The sequence below is a fragment of the Daphnia pulex genome, chromosome 2 (assembly GCF_021134715.1).
Source record: "Daphnia pulex isolate KAP4 chromosome 2, ASM2113471v1".
In the NCBI taxonomy this organism is placed as follows: domain Eukaryota; kingdom Metazoa; phylum Arthropoda; class Branchiopoda; order Diplostraca; family Daphniidae; genus Daphnia; species Daphnia pulex.
In genome coordinates, this window is record NC_060018.1 from 7,524,078 (window position 1) to 7,533,982 (window position 9,905).

A 9,905-nucleotide genomic window follows, 5' to 3' on the forward strand; every position below is an offset into this window, starting at 1 on the left:
CCTATTGCGCCTTCTAATAAGACAATTTCAGCCAAAAAAATGCCAGCCAGACAATGTGGAATGTGACTACGGTGAGAAATATTTTTAATCATAGGAGGAATTTAATTTGGAGACATTTATCACTGGGGAGGATTCTAATGAAGAAGAGGATCTTGGAGAGGTTCACTTCCAAAAAAAACGCGAATTATTCCCTATCCTATTCTCCCCTTGCTCCCAACCTACAGATCCTTGGAGGGCTTCCTTTTATTCAAAAGTCACACAAAATAGGTTTGTGATGAGTAGAAGTGGGGACAGGAATCATTTACGGACACACGGACAGTGGGTACTATACACGCACGCAGTATACACGCATCCACTTTTGTTGATATTTTAAGCATTCAACCAGTTAACAATTTTGTTATTGTCGGGTAATTTTCAAGTGAATGTGTCAGGGTAACTACCATTATAAAAATTTTCGAACGAACATTTATTTGCAAAAAAATTGAACATTGACATAATTTTTTTTTTCATTCTAAAAAGTGTTTGTATTTGGTCTCACTGTTGTTTGTGGGATTTTCGTAGGGAAACACACACATTAATACCAGAATTGTGGAAACGGTTACTCTTTTCCTTAACATACAAATCATCCAGAATGAATGTTTTAAGTATGGTGAACTCGAAACCTCAAGAGCACCGACCTTTTGATGGAAGATCGTAGCATAGTATTAGCTATTAGGTATATAGTATTAGGACTTATAGGACCACTTAGAGATAAAGAGGATTATCCACGTAGATATGAAGTTTGCTTATCCATAGCCTTCCCCATGTCAACTGTTTCGTATTAGTTTTTTGTTGGTACACAGAATCCATGGATTAGGTCCTTCGTAAGAATCTGATGGTTTAGACTAAGCAACCGTACCGTAGAAATATATCACAAATAAATAAAATAAATGGATAACGAAACAAATGACTAAACCTTACATTTGATGTTCAAAATACATGTCAATAGGAAAGGCTTCCCACCCACATTTGATTTTCCAAATGTTTTTTTCAAGTTAAGTAATGGAATTTGGACTATAAAGATAGTTACGAGATTCAGATAACTGGGGTAATTACTGAGCAGGAATGATGGGCAGGCAAGAGGTGGGTTATCTTGATTCTGCTATCTGAATGACTGACTGAAATTTCAGATTTTGACCAATACGACTTCCAATAGGATGTAGTTGCTATTGATTTTATAAGTAGTTATACACAAAATTATGCCAATGTTCCGTACTGAGCGATTTACGTAAAAGTTTGCAGACGACAAACGAATAATTATAATAGTTATCTTAATTTTTGAAAAAGTTCAAAACATGCGATTTCGTGGAATCTATAAGATCAATAAAAAAGATTGATTAGTTTTCCACCGTGTATTTTCCAGAGAGGGAAACAAAGGTTGTAATAACTTTTTAATATGTGTAACAGTTGGTTTATAACTGTTGCTAACCATTTTAGGTAACTATATGTTCTCTTAATTAGAGTCTATCATCATTATCTACTGAAAATAACGTGCAAATCACGCAATAGCTTTTGCTATTATTTGCATAAGCCACGTCAACGTTTTCTGCAGTATAAAAGTGGATTCTTTCCCCAGACTCCGCAGAGAGTACCATCAACATATGTACTAATATCCCTATATAATACACAGATCTATAAATGCACTCACTATAAAAACTTAGGCAGGACAAGTCGACGGCCAACAAGGTAGCGCAGAACACTGGCCCGTCTGGGCCATCTTTCTTACTTGGTGGGATGAATTCCCATTGAATTTAAACCAACAGTACTGAGGCTTGGAGATTGCTTAATCAATTAAATAAGTCTATCTCCCAGTGCCAGTCCCATGGGTGAGCGCTCACTTGCCGCACCTGTTCGGGCTCCCAATAAGGGGGAAATCTCATAGATTCAACAGGAGAGTAGATTAGAACACACCAGTAGGTTTTCAGGCAAACAAAACAGGATCACATAATACAATCACTATAAACTTAGACGTATGGTTCGCGATCAGTATTTTGAGAAAGATGAGCAATACGAACTGAACTGTGGTGGGCTTCCCACCCCTTTTAAAATTGAAAATCAACATCGTATCTTTTACCACAACGCAACGTTTGAATTGTGTTAAGGTTAAGTTCGGTCCGACTTTTTTACGTTCTTTCCTGGACGTAAGACCGTAGTCCACTTTTAGGCCGGAACCTTTTGTAACCCTTGGGGTTGAATTGTTTTTACACTCTCTCACTGGTTTATACTCATTTACACTGGTAAAAAGACTGTTATATATGTAAATATTAAAAATCTAAATTACCTTTGGTTAAGATATGTATTGAATATCCTATGAAAATAAAAAACTGCCTTTCCGTGGCATTTCCAATATGTTCAGTTGTGACTAAAGTTAGCTAATGCTACGTTTTCATTTTTTAATGAAATATCAAGAATTCCTTAAACAAACGTTACAAAAATGCGCAGGTGGAAATTTTTCAACAAAATTTTATTTAAAAAGAAACAAGATAGTCAAAATGGCGAGTGAGAAACTTAAATTTTCTTTTACAAAAGTTTGAAAAATCAAAAGATCAAAATTTAGAAAAATCCTGTTATCAGGGTGCTGAACTGGAACAGGTGGAAAATCTGGACCTGGGGGAAGAGCTTCTTCTTCTTCCTCCGAGGCGTTAAATATGTCAAGGATATCATAGTCGTCAATAAAAGGCGGCAAGAAAACCGTCCATTTCCGATTCTGGATATCCTGGTAGCTTTAAAATTTCTCTTCTTTTTTTTAAGATCCGTAAGTTTTGCTGCCGGAATTTTTTTCTTTTACTTCGTCTTTTTTGTCGTTCTGTTCTTTAACATCATTATACCCATCCTTTGTTACTCCAGATTCTTGTTCAAAATTTCCTTCGACTGCAACATCCTTTGTATTCTTCTTCTTCGTTCACAATTTCATTTTCAATGTCAAACAAATCTGGTTTAGAGATATTATTGTCAAAAATTTATGGGTAAACATGCATTACACTCTTGGTGACTAGCGTCAAATAGTTAAAACCTGATCCAATTCCACTTATTGGCGTGAGACAGGTCGGAGTATAACAATGTCAAGCAATTGGCAGAACGAGACTCTTCTTCAAAATTAAGTGTTAAAACCAAGTAATACCTCTGTAGGTTCGTCTAGTCAACGGCTAGTCAGCTGATAGTTCAACGTTAGGTTACAGATGCCGAGTTGCCTACGCACGAAACTTTCCTTACCAGATTAGATACTGATCACCATGACACATTATTTAGTTTTCCACTGGAGCGTTTGAATACAGTAATGGTCCGGTGTTCATTATTGGATTATATGCACTTAATAACTTTTGTTTCGTCGAGGAATCCCCTTCTTTTTGTATCCGCATCTTTGGCAGAAAAAAATAAGAAAATAGTAATCATAAATCATAATCAATATTTCTTAAGTTTCATGCACAAGACAGCAGATGTATATAGTCTTTAATATTGATTGAAGTAAACTTATACTTATAAATGTACTTATAGTGAGTTTTCACCGTAAAAGAAGCGCACCTTTATTTCCATTTATTACAGTAACTACCTACAATTTCCTCGCAGCCGAGAGAAGCTTATAGGTGAACGGCTTTTTTTTTAATCGCAAAAAATCAAGGTTTCGTCAGACGAAAACGATTTTCGGACACGTCGTGAACAAGTTTCCGCATTTTCCCCGTAGCAATTGGGCTGAGTTCAGCTACACCATCATGGATCGTCTTCCTGACCTCATCGACCTGAATAACTGGCTCGACAACTGCGCCATGGCGGAATGCTGTTTTCGAGCCGGCAGTGATCGTGCTTTTACTCGTAACACTCATCTGAATGACCGCCAAGACCATAAGGGGGAGGGGGGTCTATAGCCAGAGGTCTTCACGAACTCGGCACCTGGAAGAGCGTCGGTGGAAGAGGAATTCGCCCAGTTTGACAAACCGCACTTTACAAGAGACTGCAAAAGTTTCCAAGAAAGCTTAGTGGAAGAAAGAGCAAAAGTGGTAAAGGAAAAGAAGGTTTGTTTTAAGTGTCTGGAATCAGGGCACGCCCTCAAAGACTGCGCAGTTGAAAATAAGTGCGGGATAGATGGATGTAAGAGCGGAAACTATCGTTTAACGCACGATGTCCCTCGCGTGTCCCCATCTCCAATCAGGAAAACCAATTCCGAGGGAAATGGGGTTAAATTTGAAGATTCATCGTAAAGCCATCTGCCATTTAATGAAATGAATATCACAACTGTTCGTCAGAAATTGACTCTGCTATTTATCGTTCCAGTAGTGATTCATCGCCAAGAAAAAAACTTATGTCACTTACACTCTGTTGGATTGCGCCGGCGAAGTAACGCTTTTGTGTGATGACGTGAGAAAGTGCCTAAATCTGTCGGGACCAACGGCGCTGGTAGAAATCAGTTCCCAGCATGCTAAAAATTCAAAGTTTGAGTCATATAGAGTTTCGTTCAGCGTGGAATCAACGGGCGGACGAAGTGAGTTAAAAATCTATGATGCATATTCCGTGCCACGTCCCAACCTCAGCAAGAGGCCGATCCAGTTGGACAAAGTGATAAGGAAGTGATTGCATTTTCCGTTGTACAGTTGTTTTGCGTTAGTTCCGGAGAAGTCAAGCTCGTAATGAACCATATATACCCGCATGACGTGCTGGAATACAGGAAAGATCCACTTCGTAAAAAATCGCCGAAGACGATTATTACTACGTTTGGCTGGGCTTTTCAAGGAAACATTGGTCCAGTGGTATACTAAGACCGTGGCATTAGATGATGATCGTTAAATGAAATCTTTACTTCTTGGTTCAGCCGGTGCTGAATTACAAATAAGTATTGAGGTACTCCCTCAGGTGCAATCATTAACATTCATTTGTGGTGCACCTGCTCGAGCATTTGTTAACGGAACAGTAGGACACACAAGTTTCGTGGCTGTGAAAGATGTGATGTAGTAGGTAGTTTCTTGCAAGACAACCTGACACTTCTGTCATCTGACAACGCTGAAAAACCTGTCAGCTTTTTCTGCTACATACTGTACAACAAAAATGGGACGTCATGTATTCACATAATTAAATGCACGGCTCAAGACTGACGCAAGCTTCCGTGGATAACGAGATAAACGACATCACATGGAACTTACACCACTTTTACATCTAGATATAGACATTTTGAAGTGTTTTCCTCTTGATCATATGCATTTAGTCTGTTTAGGATCATTACAACGCCTCTTAACCATTATTTTAAAAGGTGGAGATTGTTAAGTGATAAGAACCACAAGCTAACAGACAAGAAAATTCTCCGAGTAAATTATTTGATTGGATCTCTTAGTAAGTATTTTTCCAGTGAATTTAATTGCAAAGGCCGCTCATCACATGACTAAGGGCGCTGGAAGGCAACTTAATTTCAGAATTTTCTTGTTTTAACGGGTTTGGTCATTTTGAAAGAAGTGTTACCCGAAGAAAAGTATCATAATTCTTTGAATTTTTTGTAGCTATGCGTCTTTTGCTGTCTTCTTCCCCACCTTTAATCAAATTTCTTTTGCTGACCAATGTCTTAGGAAATAACGACATAAATGCTTTTCCATTTGAAAACTATCTTGGTCGAATGAAGAATGACATTCAAGGAACAACAAAACCTTTAGCGCAATTTTGTCGCAGGCAAGCCGAAATGGATAATAATGAAACACTCCATTGCAACCCGCCGGTTATAAGTATCACGGAGTCATTGAAGAACGATTCTACTGCTGATTCTGTCATAATATTGCCTAACAAAAATTTAAAAAATAAAATCATTCAAATATGGCGGTGATTTAGCGGTTTCCTATGCTTTAAACATTTGATATGATTTTGATGAAATTAAAGTTTTAGATACAGTTGAAATTTTTTTCAACACACACAGATTTTGATTTGTCTATTTGTGGTGAATTAAAGCCTCGACGACTACTTATTCCCATTTACTTTATAGAAAAATCAATTTAATATGTTACTCTTCCTTTCCACGATGGTTAGTAATCCCAATAATCTATACTGCATAAAGTTAATTCATTTGAATTCATATATCCCTTAAACCCATGTGAATGTAGTGAGTTCATTTTAATCTATTTGACATCGGCATGTTTTGCCCGACGAGTCTGACTGACACTAACGATTTTTATTAATCGTCGTAATTTTGAATTTTCAATGTAGTTATTCTATGAAATAGCAATTAGCATTACATCTGACAAAATCTATATCAAGTGTGATCTCTTTCAGTAGTAACTTAAGTCTTTTTTAACTTAAACCATGTCATCAACGGTGAAGTTGAGGAACATTTTCAAACATTTTTTTATACTCATTTTTTGAAGTTTTGGGTCTTTTTTCTCCCCTTATCCGCTCAACAGTCATTGCGATCTTATGGCGGTCGTTAACTGTTACTACCGATCTTCCATTTTCATCTACATAAACCAGAAACATTTTGACAGTTTAAAAATTCCTTTTTTCGATCTCAAATTTCCATTTCAACTTAACCGATATTCGAACTTTCGTCCTTTCGAGTTCCGAACTATGCTTCAATCCATTAGCCCAACCGTTTACTCGTTCAGTTTATTTATGTTTTTACAAATTAACACGTACTTGTACTTAACCTATCATACGGAAACATACCAGAAAATACTGAACTCAATTTTACTTTGGAAATACAGACATGTACCACACCTGGGGTACAGAAACAGAACAGATAATTATTAAACTATGTTTTACGTTAGGAAACTTGTACTATACCCGTGGTAAAAACAAAGAATAATAATTAATGAACTATGTTTTACATAGGACTTGCAGACCTATGCCAGATTTGAGGTACAAAGAACAGAAATATAATTTACTCTGTAATACAGAGAAAAAACAAGCATGTGACATACCTTTAATACAAAAAAAGTATCATATAGGAAAAAAGTCATTTTACAGAAAAAATATAGACTTGTGGCAAACATGGGAAACCAGATGGAAAACAGATCCAAACCAGCAATGAGTTACTCAGGTAGAAAACAGATCCGAGACAGGTATGTAGTACAGTACTCAACCAGTATGATGTTGACACATCCGTCCCATATCTGTAAAACAAAATTTTACCAGAAACTGTAAAAAACAGCAATTCCAGACAAATTTCGTGTAAAAAGAACTCTATCACACCTTATACGGAACTGTTTTACAGGAATGTAAAACAGTGCGGTTACAGGAATCTGTAACAGATCTGTGAGCTACCTGGGTGAAGACGATCTTTGGTGACCTATGTGAGAATAACAGATTCTGATGTATAGCGGTAAGTGAAATGTCAAATGTGTTTTTGAGTGAAAGGAATTAACTCACCCAACCAGAAATGTAAAGGTATTGCTCCAAAATACGTCGAAGTGAGTATGACATTTGAAAGCCCGTTTCTTCTGGCGTAGTGTTCTTAAAATCATCTGCTATGTCGTGTATGTTTGATTGTTATAAGAGTTGTTATTTAGGCGTTTGTCCTTTGCCTAAAAGTTGTGAGGAATATATCACACTTATTAATGAACAACTCTGTCAATGCCTATCGAAAAACCTTACAGTTTTTTGTGATTTGGGAAATAGACCAAAAAGGAAGGATTGGATGTATTGATCTTCCGAACATCTACGGCGCACATAATTTTAGAGTTGAACCGGCTACAACCATTTGCTTTTCTACACTCAGAAACATTGCGAAAGCATCCATAATTTCAATTTGGAGTAGAGCAATCAGAGGTGCGATTAAGGAAATTAAAAGTCCCGACAACACACAAGATCATCCGTCCCACTGAAAACATTCCCGACTTGACGTTGCAAAATTTCCGTAAACGAGCGACAAATGCGAATTCTGGAAACAGTGCAGGAGGTTTCGTACTAGTTTACCATGCAGTGTGACACATACTTAGTGTTCGTGCAATGCTACACGAAACAAGAATTTCCATACAAGTTCTAAGAACCGGTTAACGAAAAGATTTTTTAGTCTGCGGTTTCCTTGCGAGGAAATAGTATGACTTCAAGGTGAAACGGTGCAATGCAAAGTTCTGTGCGATGTTCACATGTGTCAATGTTAGGTGTTTGTGCCCTAAGACATCTACAATACATAATGGAACGTATCAGACAAGTGGTTTTCGAGGCAGATTCTCTGATACTTTTAATCTATTCTTCACAGCTGGTGAACTCGCTTAACAGTGGATAATGTTGGTTAGAATGTTATTACCGCTTTCTGTCAACGAAAAACCTAATTATGTGCGATTAACAAAAAAAAAATATTCATGGTTAAACATCCTTTAAACGATTATTAAAGTTAAAAACAAAAAAATTGCGATGAAATATTTAAGGAATTTGGAAATTTATTTATAATAACCTAATATGATTTGTCTTTTTCTAGATCAGAGTTTCTTCACTCACACAAGTCCGGTTAGAATGGAAGCAACCACACTAGCAATCCGAGTGAAGCACTTTTAAATTGAATTTGTGGCTTCGATTTAGGAGAAGGATTAGTTGTTAAATGAAGTAGGTAATCGCTATGGGAAAAAAGCGATAAAATCGCTAAATCACGAGTCGTGGCTTAAAAGGTGAACAATCGTGAGAAGCGTTTGTAAAGCATAGGGGAGAGAATTTAAGGAAGATAACAAAGTCTTAGTCACCTTCCCGATCCTCTCTTATTTTGAAAATTTCCTTAGTAAAGGAAGTTAGAGAAAATGCAATGTTCAAAAAATTTTAATGTGCTGTCGCTGAAGATGCTCTTGTCCCAGTTGCTACACAGCATAGAAATTTTAATCTATCGATCACAGATAATTAAGCTAAGGCTGGCAATTACATCAGAAAAAGGGACAACCTTTACATCCAATCAACCTTCAATTGGAATTTCAACACGATGATCTACTAAAGGTTAAAAGAGGGTAGAAGACATATTTTTTCACGTGTAAAGAGCTGTTAAGGGATCTGCAAAGCACAAGCAGATTGTATGTTGACGCTGGATTTTTTCCATTGAAAAAAAACCTAACCTAAGGTGTCAGATCCCTTGCAGTCCAGCAATGACTTCTTGCTAGCTTATCTGCAAAAACCCGGTTAAAATTTTTTTGTAACTGTTTAAAATTATTTACAAAACAAATAATTTTATTTTTCATATTCAACTTTCTAAGTTTTTGTGCACAATTTGTCTGTGTTTTTCTGTGTTAAAAAAAGAAGATTTAAAGTTAAAAAAATTTTTTTTTTGCTGCCACTATTTTTCGGGTTACCCACCTTCTTGTTTGGTCTTTTCCGTTTACTTGGGTGTAAGATTATTAAACTTATCCCTGAGGAATTTAGTTTACTAAATTACCGAAGGTTTAGGGGCCTTTAATGCAGCACAAGTTACTGTAGTCTGCTGAGAGAGGCACCCCGAAAGTCTTTATTTTGAATTTTCTCGACCAATCAGAATCGAGGAAATCCGAAAAACATGATTTAGGGTATTTTTAAGGTTTAGTTTTTAACTATAAGGCATGACAAAGATAGGTATAGAGCTTATTAGATACTTCCTAAAAAAAGAAACTATTTGATTCTTTCAACCTTTTCAATGTATTTTAAAAGTGAGTAGCGGCCATTTACTTTTTGACGGCTTTGATTTTCCCAGATCTGATAACAGATGACGCTACATTAAGTAAATATCAAACCCCTCAAAAAGCCGTAGTAAGAATCGGTTAAAATAGAGTGGCCTTTTTTAACGTTAGGTCAATCCCACCCACATCTTAAATTACAAACTTACATCTAAACTTTAACTAACTCTAAATTCCGAAGGCGCCCAAGGGGCTTTATTCCACTATCTGGTGTTCTCATTTTGATTTTTGCATGCACAAACTGTTATCCAATCTCATGGAAATCTTCCC